Consider the following 13,526-nt stretch of genomic DNA (forward strand, 5'->3'; position numbering starts at 1 on the left):
TCTTTCATGCTCTTTTTTTTCTTCAAATACAACCTCGTCATTGCCTTGGAAAGATTCGGCTGTTACTTTTTGGATGTAATTTATTGCCGCTTCTCCTTCCAGTCTGTTTTCATCTTCGTCTAGGATATGTTGTTGTATTGTTTTCGACTTCCTGCCTAATAATTTTATGTGATTCCAAAATTTTCAAGGTGCGGCCTTCTTTTTGTCACGTATTTCTGACAACCAACGTTCACTTTCACGTTTTAATTTTGCTTCCACCAGTATTTGAACCATAGCCTTTTTTTTTCTCCCGGCATATTTCCCATTTACTGGTTACTTCATCCTGTGACAGCTGCGCCTTCTTTGCCTGCCTGTGCTCTCGAGATGCTTTCTGTCGTTAGGCGATCGCTTCTCGTATCTGATTGTTCCACCAGCTTTTCGGTTTCTTATTTCCTTTCCAACGAACATGCTGTTTCTCTTTCCGTATTTCTGTCATTATTACACTTAGAAGCTCACCATATTCCCACTCTTGGCCATTTGCCAAGTTCTTCCTCAACTCTAGTGACTATATTTCCTATTTGTTCAGCGTTCAAATTTGGACTCGCCATTTTGCTCTCCTTGCTCTCTTTCCCAACTACATATCCCATTTTCAAAATGATACGTTTATGGTCACTCCTTATGATGCTAAACCCTTTCTTATCGATGACCATTCCTCTTAACTTATCGTGAATTCCTTCTGTCATGAGACAGTAAGCAATGGTGGATTGCCGATTCCCCACTTCCCACGTGATCTGTCCTTCACACTAAGGCCCTCTATTCATGATCACGAGATTATGTTGCTCACAAAGGTCTAGCACTGACTTCCCGTTATTGTCGGTATAGCCATCTAAATCCTGTATGTGGGCATTCATGACACCTAATAGGACAATTTCGGCACCATTCCCGAAACCCTTAATATCAGCGCATATGCATTCCACTAACTCTTTATTCTTTTCTGTGCAATTTTTTCCTGCCCACAAATGCGTAACGCACAGCCAAATTTCTTTCCCACTCATTGTACCTGATAGCCAAAAATGCTCTTGACACTGTGAATTTATTCTTTTCCATTTGGCTCCCTGATGGGTGAGCATTCTGACTCCTCCTCCCTTTCTTTCCGACTTAGTGTTGTTGCACCCTTCCTAAACATAATTCTCAATCACTGGCGGCTCTTCTGAGTCTCTAAGGTGCGTTTCTGTAACCGCATCCACCCCTATTTGTTCTCTATGTAACTGCTCCTCAATTTGTGCCCACTTTTCCTTTCTTCTGCCGCCCTGCATGTTTATGCAGCCTATTGCATGGCGAGCTCTTTTTCTTGCTTTCCTCCTTTTTCTGCTATCGACGGAGATGCTCTTCTGATGTTCCCCTAGGGCACCTTCTTCATTACTATCTACTCTGACCTCATGAGCGCCCGCGGGCCCCCTAAACAAGCAACAGCGCGACCACCAAGTCACCAGCCCACTTCTCGTGCTAGCCTGTAATTGACCTGGACGCCGCCTCGTTTAAAACAACTACAACTTCTCACTTCCCTGTTTACTTCGACAACCTCGAAGCCTTTCTCTCGGCTTATTTTCCATATTGCCTCATAAGCAGCCACTACGGCTCTTTGTACGTGACTGTCACGCACAGGCACCTCCGGCACCATGCACACCACGATCTGCACCTGAGGGGATAGCTCACGCAAGTCGTCCACCCCCTTCGCCAAGCGCCGGGCTAGTCCTGGCCCTTTCCTGTTTAGGACATCATTTAGCCCACCTGCTACTATGACGAAGTTGCGCACGTGGGCAATTTCCGGGAGATTTTCTTTTCCTCGCTCCATGACAGAACCCAGTGTCCGCCCTGGAAATGTCCCTACCGCCACTCTTTCGTCACCTTTCACCCTCTCCACAATTGCTTTTGAGCACCCAGGCAGGTTTGAGTCGACAGCGATAATCACCCTTTCACTCTCTTCTACCTCTCGCTACTTCCCTTTGTCCTTTTCCGCGTGATTCGGACTCGACAAGGGGCTTTCTCCCCTGGGCTCCTGCTTTTTCGGCGTAGCGGCCTCAAAGTAGGTGCCCCTCTTTCCAGCTAACCCTTCATCACCCTGTATACGTTCCACTTATTTTGCTGACACTCCCTCGCCTGTCGCGTGGGGGTCTGCGTTCCATTGTCACACACATTCTCGGTCACAATGGCGGCCCTCTTCAGCTTTTCCTCGGCTGCTTGAAGTCTCTTTTCAACTACCTTCCGTGCATCACGCTCCCTGTTTAGCGCATTTTTGAGCTCTTGCACCTGTTTGAGAAGCTCTTCCTGGAAAGCCTCCATTTTCTGCAGCCTAGTATCGACATCACATTGTGTGCCGCTTGATTGGACGCCCTCTCCATTCTCATCCGTCTCCTCTTCTGCCTTGAGGGAACCCCCGCGTACTGCCTGCTTTACTGGCTTTCTCGCCATGTATTGCACGGCTTTTTGCAAATACGATAATACTATAATAATGCTACTACTGATGCAAATACTATCGTACTGTATCAATGGAGAGCACGTGCCTTTTAGCAAAAACCGATACACACCGGATCCAAATCCTCAAAATGCCGCAAAGCAACTCTCATCACTGCTTCAAAAACAATCAATGCCGGGGAGACCGAAGGAAGGACACGCTCTCACACGCACTCAAGCCCGCGGCCACGCTCTCACTTTCCTACCAAAACACGCACAGTAAAACCACTAATAGCTATTTGCCTTGCCACTTCCAAGCTACCATTTAAAGACTACAAACACTCAACGTCCCACCCGGCTGCACGTGTTGGAGCACGTAGCACGAAAGGACGCTCTAACCATCCTGCAAAACAAATGTACACGAAGCACACCCGCGCACCCTAAATACGAGAGACAAAAGAGGAAAGAAAAAGAAAACCCCCCAATTACTATTTAAAGGCAAAAAACCAGCAAATAAAAAACAAAAGCAAGCTCAAAGCATGCACAAAAACTGATCATTTCGTCGCCGCCATGGAGCCTCGGAAAGCACGTCCATTCGCGACAGAATCCAAACAAGACTCGGGAACCTGAAGACTTCACGCAGCGCCACCACCACGGTCATGCGGAAACATCGGTGGATGCCAGACAAGCCAATATTTTTGGGGCCATAGAGCAGACAAGCTCGTTTTCGGTTCTGCTCGCGGCGTTGCTGATCGAAAGCTGCCTGCTGCTCAGGAGTGCGTATGACGCGTGACCAACCCATTTCGAAGCTGGAGAGAAAGTGCTGCGCCCGCGTTCGGCTGCGACGGGGAGCAGCGACGTCAATTCTGGCGCAGCTAATCCAACACTGTCGCGATAGCAGAAGGTCTTTTCAGTCCGATCCATGACGTCACGTTACCTGGCCCGACTGCCATAGAATCTAATGGAGATGCTTCCGAGTAGGCAACAGTGATTTTGACGTCGCCGCTTTTATTACACCAACCTTGCCAATGGAAATGTCGAGCCAGTTAGCGTGACGTCATGGATCGGACTAAACAGGCGGTACGCTATCTAGGTGGTGTTGACTAATCGCGCGCCTCTCTTCTTTTTTTCGCGCATGCGCATGGGGTTGCGCCGGAGTTGTTTTCGGCGCACAGGCGACCGACAGACAGACGCACGGACGGATGAATCGGCTAGCCATACACAACTTCGCTGTAATATATTTCATGTGAAGTGCGAACAGTTACCATCGAAAAAGAGAAGGACGAGGCACGAACTGGAAACCGTGTCCGTATGGCATGTGCAATACTTCCAGTACAATTAACCTTCACTGGAATGAGTTCTATCACGCGTTCTATTTAAACCCTAACCCAGCATAGCGTATTTATCGCGAAGATAAATAGTAAAGCATTGGATGCAAATCTAGGAAATATAATAAATGCACATAATATAACGATGTCACAGCCGGGTGCACTTTGCCGTATATATATATATATATATATATATATATATATATATATATATATATATATATATATATATATATATATATATATATATATATATATATATGTATGTATATATATACCTTGGCACGTGGTAGCGACCGCCATAAATGTTCCAGAGTAATCGCTGGGACCCGCGTGTATTCCACAAAGTTCTACACGATTAGCGTAGCGCATACAAGCAATCAAATTACACAAAGTTCGATGACAGACAGCGGATAGAACCATCGATAACGTTCCAGAAACTTCCGTAACATCCAGGCGCATCCGGCGCTGTGCGATAACATTTGCTAGATATCTCTATATATATAGATATCTCTATATATCTATATATAGGACTTAAGCACACTCTCGTTCAACAATTGGCCGCTGGTGTCGCTTTTATAACCTGTTCGTCTTGTTTGGATTTTGTGGCGAATGGACGTGCTTTTCGGGGCTCCGTGGCGGCGATGAAATCATAAGTTTTTCTGCATGCTTTGAGCTTGCTTCTGTTTTTTCTTTGCTTATTTTTTGCCTTTAAACAGTAATTGGGCGGTTTTCTTTTTCTTTCCCTTTTTCTTTGTCTCTCGTATTTCGGGTGCGCGGGTGTGCTTCTGTACATTTGTTTTGCAGGATGGTTAGAGCGTCCTTTCGTGCCACGTGCTCCAACACGTGCAGCCGGGTTGGACGTTGAGTGTTTGTAGTCTTTAAATGGTAGCTTGGAAATGGCAACACAAGTAGCTATTAGTGGTTTTACTGTGTGTGTTTTGGTAGGAAAGTGAGAGCGTGGCCGCGTGCTTCAGCGCGTGTGAGAGCGTGTCCTTCCTTCGGTCTCCGCGGCATTGATTGTTTTTGAAACAATGGTGAGAGTTGCTTTGCGACATTTTGAGCATTTGGATCCTGTGCGGATCGGCCTTTGCTAAAAGGCACGCGCTCTGCATTGATATAGTATTATAGTATTTGCATCAGTAGTAGCAATATAATAAATGCCCAATATAACCGGTATTGTAGCATTTGCAAAAAGCCGTGCAATACATGGTGAGAAAGACGGGAAAGGAAGCAGTGGGCTGGGGGTCCCTCAAGGCAGATGAGGAGACGGATGAGAATGGAGAAGGCATCGAATCAATCGGCACACATTTTGATGTCGATACTACGCTGCAGAAAATGGATGCTTTCCAAGGTGAGCTTCTCAAGCAGGCGCAAAAGCTCAAAAATGAGCTAAACAGGGAGCGTGATGCACAGAAGGTAGTTGGCTTGAATTGAAGCAGCCGAGGAAAAGCTGCACAGGGCCGCCATTGTGAACGAGAATGTGCGTGACAATGGAAGGCAGACCCCCGACGCGACACGTGAGGGATGATCAGCGAAATACGTGGAATACATGCAGGGCAATGAAGGGTTAACTAGAAAGAACGGCACCTACCTTGAGGCCGCCAAGCGGCAAAAGCAGGAGCCCAGGGTGCAGTGCCCCTTGTCGAGTCCGAATCACGCAGAAAAGGACAAAGGGAAGCAGGGCGAGGCAGGATAGAGTGAAAGGGTGATTATCGTTGGCGACTCAATGGCTGGGTGCTCAAAAGCAATTGTGGAGAGGGCGAAAGGCGTCAATAGAGTGGCGGTAGGGAAATTTCTAGGGCGGACACTGGGTTCTGTCAAGGAGCGAGCAAAATAATGTTCGCGGAAATTGCCTACGTGCGCAACCTTTTCATAGTAGCAGGTGGGCTAAATGACGTCCTAAAGAGGAAACGGCCAGGACTAGCCCAGCGCTTGGTGAAGGGGGGGACGACTTGCGCAAGCTATCCCCGCAGGTGCAGATCGTGGTGTGCACGGTGCCAGAGGTGCCTGTTCGTGACAGTCACGTACAAAGAGCCGTAGTATCTGATAGTGCGGCAATATGGAAAATGAGCCCAGAGGAAGGCTTCGTGGTTGTCTAAGTAAACAGGGAAGTGAGAAGTTGTGGTGGTTTTAAGCGCGACGGGATCCACTTCACTTACAGGCTGGCACGAGAAGTAGGCTGGCGACTTGGTGGCCGCGCTGTTGCTTCTTTAGGGGGCCCGCGAGCGCTCAGGAGGTCAGAGTAGATATTAATGAAGAAGGTCACCTAGCGAAACATCAGAAGAGCATCTCCGTCGATAGAAGAAAAAGGAGAAAAGCAAGAAATAGAGCTCGCCATGCAATAGGCGACATAAACATGCAGGGCGGCAGAAGAAAGGAAAAGTGGGCATTGATTGAGGAGCAGTTACATAGAGAACAAGGAGGGGTATATGCGGTTACAGAAACGCACCTTAGAGACTCAGAAGAGCCGCCAGTTATTGAGAATTATGTTTGGGAAGGGTGCAACAGAACAAAGCCGGAAGGAAAGGGAGGGGGAGTCGGAATGCTCATCTCTCAGGGAGCCAAATTGAAAAGAGTAAATTCACAATGTCAAGAGCATCTTTGGTTATCAGGTACGATGAGTGGGAAAGAAACTTGGCTGGGCGTTGCGTATTTGTGGACCGGAAAAAATTGCACAGAGAAGAATGAAGAGTTAGTGGAATGCGTAAGCGCTGATATTTAGGGTGTCGGGAATGGTGCTGAAATTGTCCTATTAGGTGACATGAATGCCCACCTACAGGATTTAGATGGCTATAGCGACAACAACGGGAAGTCGATGCTAGACGTTTGTGAGCAACATAACCTTGTTATCGTGAATACAGGGCCAAAGTGTCAAGGACGTATCACGTGGGAAGTGGGAAACCGGCAATCGACCATTGATTACTCTCTGATGACAGAAGGAATTCATGATAAGTTGAGAGAAATGGTCATCGATGAGGAAGGCTTTAACAGCATAGGGAGTGACCATAAACGCATCATTTTGAAAATGGGATATGTAGTTGGGAAACGGAGCAAGGAGAGCAAAATGGTCAGTCCAAATTTGAACGCTGAACAAATAGTAAGTACAGTCACTAGAGTTGAGGAAGAACTTGGCAAATGGCCAAGTAAAGAGTAGGAATATGGTGAGCTTCTAAGTGTAATAACGACAGAAATACGGAAAGAGAAACAACATGTTCGTTAGAAAGGAAAAAAGAAACCGAAAAGCTGGTGGAACAAGGAGATACGAGAAGCGATCGCCGAACGACAGAAAGCATCTCGAGAGCACAGGCAGGCAAAGTAGGCGCAGCTGCCACAGGATGAAGTAACCAGTAAATGGAAAATATACCGGGAGAAAAAGTCTATGGTTCAGATACTGGTGCAAGCAAAATTAAAAGGTGAAACTGAACGTTGGTTGTCAGAAATGCGTGAGAAAAAGACGGCCGCACCTTGAATATTTTGGAATCACATAAAATTATTAGGCAGGAAGTCAACAACAATGCAACAACATATCCTAGACGAAGATGAAAACAGACTGGAAGGAGAAGCGGCAATAAATTGCACCCAAAGCGTAACTGCCGAATCTTTCCAAGGCAATGACGAGGTTGTATTTGAAGAAAAAAAAAGAGGATGAAAGAGACCCAAGTGGAAAAGGAGCTGGTGCTGACAAATTTAAACTGGAAGAAAGCGGAAGAGAAAATTCCTAAGCGCACAGCCACATGGCTAGACGAGGTTTCCGTTAGGCTGATAAATGAACTAGGACCAAGAAGTGAGGACGCTCTGGTGAAAGCAGTGGAAAAAACTTTAAAAGATAGACGAATGCCAGACAGTTGGCGACAAATATGAATGAATTTAATTTATAAAGGTAAGGGGGAGAAAGACAGAATTCACTTGTATAGACCGTTGACCATTACATCGGTAATATACAGGCTAGCAATGCAGGCAATCAAATTAAAGCTTCAAGTATGGGCAGAGGAAAATGGCATTTTGGGAGAGCTTCAGAATGGCTTCAGAATAGGTAGGCGTTTGGATGATAACTTGTTTGTTAAAAAAATTTTAGCGTGGTAGTTCATAGTGTTTTTTTCTTCTTTTTTCATTGTTTAACCTAGGTAGGACATTTGGCAGTATAATAGCAAGAGCTTGGTGGCGCAACCCACCGCCCCGTTCCAAAGGTGACGCTCATAACATCCATGCATCCATCCATACATCCATGCTGGGCCGCGAAACACGGCCGCCCGACAAAGATGAACAAGTATACATGTCAATATACAGCGGAATTGGAATTGAAAACGGTATGCAGAATCTATCAGCAAGTTCTTGCATCTGATATACTGAAAATAAATAGGTAAAAGTAGCCTCCCAGCACAGTGGAAAATTGCTAAAATTGTTCCAATTCATACATGGGGAGCAGTTTCATCGCCAGCAAACTACCGGCCTATATCTTTGACTTGTACTTTTTGCAAAATGCTTGAGCATATTGCTACGTGAAGGACGAGTCAGTAAGACGAGCAACTATTTACAGGTTATATTTACAACAGCGGTTGCAGCGCTGACCGGTTGGACTTACAGCGCAAGTCCAGTTCGTTCTACTTCCTCTATTCTCGAGCGATGGCGCCCACGCGCCTCGTTCAAACAATCAAATACCACACGCGTGTACCAATATTACCTTGTAGTTCATTACACAATTTATAGAAAATAATCATATCCTTCATCCAAAGCAGCACAGCTTCCGTAGTTGGTTATCCACTGTTACTCAACTATTAGAAATAACTCATGTCCTTGCACAAGCACTTAACAACCAGTCTCAATTTGATATGCTCTTTCTGTATTTATCAAAAGCCTTTGACCGTGTCGCTCAAGCGAAACTAATTTTCAAGCTTACGAACATACTCGGAGATGAGTTGGTGGCTTGCTGGGTAAGTGATTATTTGTGCAACAGGCGGCAGTTTGTGCATTTTGGAGACCATTCGTCTGATCCTATTGCAGTTGTTTCCGGCGTACCTCAAGGCACGGTTCTAGTTGCCCTCTTTTTTTTTTTACTCATCATAAATGATATTGAGAAAGAAATTAACCTTAAAATCCGACTCTTTGCAGATGACTGCGTGCTTTACCAAGAAATTCAGTACATTGATTCCCAAATTAAACTCCATACCGCATTAAATAAAGTTGGGCAGTCGTGGAAAGATTGGCAGATGTCAATAAATTTAGATAAAACGGTTTCAATGTCTGTTACAAAGAAAAAAAAGCAAATTAGATTATCCTTATATCATTAACAATGTCATCATTACAAGTGATTCTGAACATCGCTATTTAGGACTCATCATTTCTTGCGACTTGACGTGGACTGCGCATATCCAACAGGTAACCAGAAAAGTAATTCAGAAACTATTTTTTCTCAAGAGGCTCTTGCGCCATTCAGCACTTCAAACTAAGTTCCTTGCCTACGTCACATTTTCTCGGTCGATCTTGGAATGTTCGAATGTAGTTTGGTTTCCGCACACGAAAAATAACATCCACGCACTCGAAAGCATTCAAAGGAAAGCTGTCCGTTTTCTTTATAACCGCTACGAGCATATCAATTCACCAACTGAGCTCTGACTGTACAGACCTTCACACTCTGGGAAGACGAGCGAAACTACAGCGTTTGAAGTTTTTGTATACGCTACTCCACAACTAATTTAAGCTAAACTACTCAGACTTCATCAACTTCAGCACCACTCGCCAGACTCGACAGATGCACCCAAATATATAGAACAGTTTTCCTGCATTATTAACGCGTTCTTGTTCTCTTACATCCCGCAAGCTGTAAGAGAATGGAATGAATTGAACCCGCGTGTGCCTGATCAGACAAAGTTTCCCCAAGTTATTTAGCTTGCCGAGAAGGCACTCCTCTCTTTTCCTTATTGAAATTGTTTGTGTCTCTGTATTTGTTCCCAACCACTCTGTACATATATATATATATATATATATATATATATATATATATATATATATATATATATATATATATATATATTGTTACGAATGATGTTTATTTACAGGGTGAAACGGTGAAACGAGGTCCGAGAGGGAAGCTACAGGCCAGCCCACGAGAGTACCGCGAGGTCACGCGCGCACACTCTACTTCGTCTTTCTCTGCCTCAGCCGCAGCCGCGCAGTGCTGCGACATTTTCCCCGGGGGCAGACGAAGCTCGCCGGGCGAGTTAAAGGGACCTGTGATGGCACTGCTTGAGTCTGGCCACGTGAACAACTTGCGTCGCCCGTGAACGCCGATTACTTGCCGTCACTTTGGCGACGACATAGTTCACATCGCTCAAGCGGTTGAGTATAACGAATGGTCCGGTGTAAGTGGCGAGAAACTTGCGGTACAATCCCTTTCTGCGAACAGGTGTCCACAACCAAACATAATCACCGGGAGTAAAACTGACGGGGAGATGCCGCGCATCATAGCGAATCTTGCTGTTGCCTTGTGAGGACAACGTCCTAAGATGCGCCAGTCGACGTGCTTCCTCAGCACGACACAGAGTTTGGGCGATGGAAGGATCCTGTTGGCACGATAAAGGTAGAATAGTGTCCAGAAAGCTCTGGGGTGCGCGGGCGTACAGCAAAAAGAACGGCGCATATCCAGTAACTTCGTGCTTGGCACTATTGTACGCGTACGTTACAAAAGGTAAGACGGCGTCCCAATTCTTGTGGTCAGCAGCGACATACATTGATAACATGTTGGTAAGGGTTCGATTCGTCCGCTCCGTGAGGCCATTGGTTTGCGGGTGGTAAGGAGTGGCATGACGATATGCAGAACCACAAAGCCGCAAAAGTTCTTCAACGACGTCGGCGGTGAATTGCCGTCCACGGTCACTGATGACAACACGGGGAGCGCCGTGACGGAGTATGACGTGATGCAACAAAAATGAAGAGACATCTGCTGCAGTGGCAGATGGAAGTGCCGCCGTTTCCGTGTAGCGAGTAAGATAATCTACGCATACTATAATCCAGCGGTAGCCAGCTGACGTCTTTGGGAGCGGGCCAAGCAAGTCGATGCCCACTTTTTCAAAGGGTAACGTCGGTGGCTTAACTGGTTGTAAATAGCCCAGACAGAATCTCCATGAGTTGTCTTTTTTCTTGACTAGGATCACAGGAGCAGCCCAAGGGCTAAATGATTCGTGGATCACTCTTTTCTGTAACATTTCTTCGACCTGCTCGGCGATGACCTTTCTCTCTGAAGGTGAAACGCGGTAGGGCTTCTGACGAATTGGCGTTGCTTGCCCTGTATGGATGCGGTGTTGCATACGAGACGCCGGTGGTGTATGGGACGCTCGTTGGCCTTGAGCAAAATCAAACACTGTGGCGTAGCGAGCGAGCACAGCTTCCAGCAGACACTGCTCACTAGAAGACAGCGACTTGTCAATCATGCGCTTAAAGTCAGCAGAATTATCATAGATGGAGTCGGGGTTGGATTTTTTTTCGGCAGTTGACATTTCGACCGTTCCGACGCTGACAATGGCTTGTTCATCAAAACTTGCCAGTTTATGTCCTAGCGGCAATGTTATAGATTGGGTTGAAACATTCACTGTCCACAAACGAGTACAACCATCAGTGGTAACCACGAGGGAGCGAGGGACTATCGCATTTTTCTTGAGCGCGTTGTTATAATCGGGCTCGGCTAAACCACAACAAGAACCTGTACGAGGGCGAGAAGTAGTGACAGGTACAAACATTGCAGTCTTAGGGGGCAAACACACATCTTGTGACACGGTGAGAACATCGGCGGCATCACTGGTGCTATCTGTCATTGAAGTTCGCGCGTCGCGGCGAAGAGAAATCGCGCCACTTCCACAATCCAAAGTTGCCCCCCACTCACGCAAGAAATCAATTCCTAAAATAATGTCATGCGTTGTACGTGCAAGCACAGTAAATTCACTTCTAAATGTCTGCTCTCCTATCATAACTGAAACAGAACAGACCCCAAGTGGGCGTAACATTTCCCCGCCAACTCCACGAAAGGTAGCGTTCCGATCCCAAGAAAACATAACTTTTTGTCCAAGACGATTTTTGAAGGACAGGCTCATAACAGAAACTGCCGCCCCAGTGTCAACTAAAGCAAAAGCACTCACATTGTCAACTAAAACGCACACTTTGTTTTTAAACAATTTTACACAAGGGGGTCTTGATGAAGATGAACATATTGCGGCCTCACCCCCGTCGGTCGCACCAGCTAGTTTCCCAGCGGCGGCGGTGATGACGAGCGACGACGAGGTGATGGAGAGCGTCGTTGTCGTGTCGGTGGTGGTGTCAGGCTGCGATCGGAAACGGGGGAGTCACTGCGGTTTGCGCGTCCCTGCTGCAGCCGCTGGAAGGAAGTGGGATATGGCCAGGGCTCATCAGCGGGCACGCGGGGCGTGTAGGAATTAAACCGTGGAGCACGCTGCTGGCGGCGGTGGCAATACCTAGCAATGTGTCCAGCCACACCGCAGCTGTAGCAAGTGCGGGAGTCGCGGCTTGTCGCGGGTGACACCGGTGACATGGGTGTCATGGGTAGAAACGCACTCTCAGGCTGGTTGTAGGAGGGAATAGCCCGCGGAACAAATCGTTATGGTGCATCTTGTCGGCGTCCCAGACTTGTCGGTTGCGGTGGCAAGTTGCTGCTCTCCGTACGATCAGCATAGGTCCTGCGAGGTTCTCGGAAACTCTGAGGTGCCCAGGTGGACGGTGGCACACGAGAACGATGATCAAATGCACACTGATGACATACATGAGCGTCGTCAACAACTTTAAGGCGTTGAAGCTCTTCTTTAACTACTTGCCGAATCACTGAGGAGAGGTCGTCGTGGGTTGGGACGGACACACTGGCAACAGTAGTAACATTGTCCAATCGTCCAAACTTTGGCCCAATCCTTCTCATTTTCAGCGCTTCAAACGCCCGGCAGTGTTTCTTCAGATCAGACGGAGTACTAAGATCGTCCTTCGTTATAAGAAAATTATAAACATCTTCAGCGATTCCTTTAAGCAGATGCCCTACTTTGTCTTCGTCTGTCATGGTAGCGCTGACGATTCCGCATAATTTCAGAACAGCCTCTATGTACGTTGTACACGTTTCGCCAGGTAATTGAGCTCGTCGGGAAAGCGTCTGCTCAGCCTTCTTTTTCTTAGAGATTGGGTCCCCGAAGCACTTGGTGAATTCTTCTACAAAGTTATCCCAGCTTGTTAGAACGCTCTCGTGGTTTTCAAACCAGAGGAGTGCGGTGCCAGCGAGAAAAAAAACCACGTTATCGAGCTGCTTCGTAGAGTTCCAGTGGTTGTGGCGACTCACTCTGTTGTAGTGTTTAAGCCAGTCGTCGACGTCTTCGTTGGCCTTCCCCGAAAAGGTGGGTGGCTCTCGCAGCGGTGTCCAGTAGCCAGCCTGACCTGCGTGATTGCTGTCTGGTCCGCCGCAGGTGGGGTCGTCATTGCCTTCTCCGGAATCGGCCATGTCCGCTGCTTGTGGTCGTAAACCGGCCAAGCGCCTACTCCGTCGGACAGTTGGTAGAGCTAGGTCGTCCAGGATCGTCCAAGATTTACCCCGCACGTCCACCAAGGATGTTACGAATGATGTTCATTTACAGGGTGAAACGGTGAAACGAGGTCCGAGAGGGAAGCTACAGGCCAGCCCACGAGAGTACCGCGAGGTCACGCGCGCACACTCTACTTCGTCTTTCTCTGCCTCAGCCGCAGCCGCGCAGTGCTGCGACAATATATATATATATATAT

The 13,526-nt window shown here is 47.0% G+C and overlaps 1 protein-coding gene across 1 annotated transcript in view; it reads left to right on the forward strand.

Moving 5' to 3' along the window:
* LOC142569993 (uncharacterized) overlaps positions 1–13,526 on the forward strand; it is a 175,346-nt gene that overhangs the window by 94,949 nt on the left and 66,871 nt on the right. The gene's annotated exons all lie outside the window — the stretch shown is intronic.

This window comes from Dermacentor variabilis, chromosome 1, assembly GCF_050947875.1.
Source record: "Dermacentor variabilis isolate Ectoservices chromosome 1, ASM5094787v1, whole genome shotgun sequence".
In the NCBI taxonomy this organism is placed as follows: Eukaryota; Metazoa; Arthropoda; class Arachnida; order Ixodida; family Ixodidae; genus Dermacentor; species Dermacentor variabilis.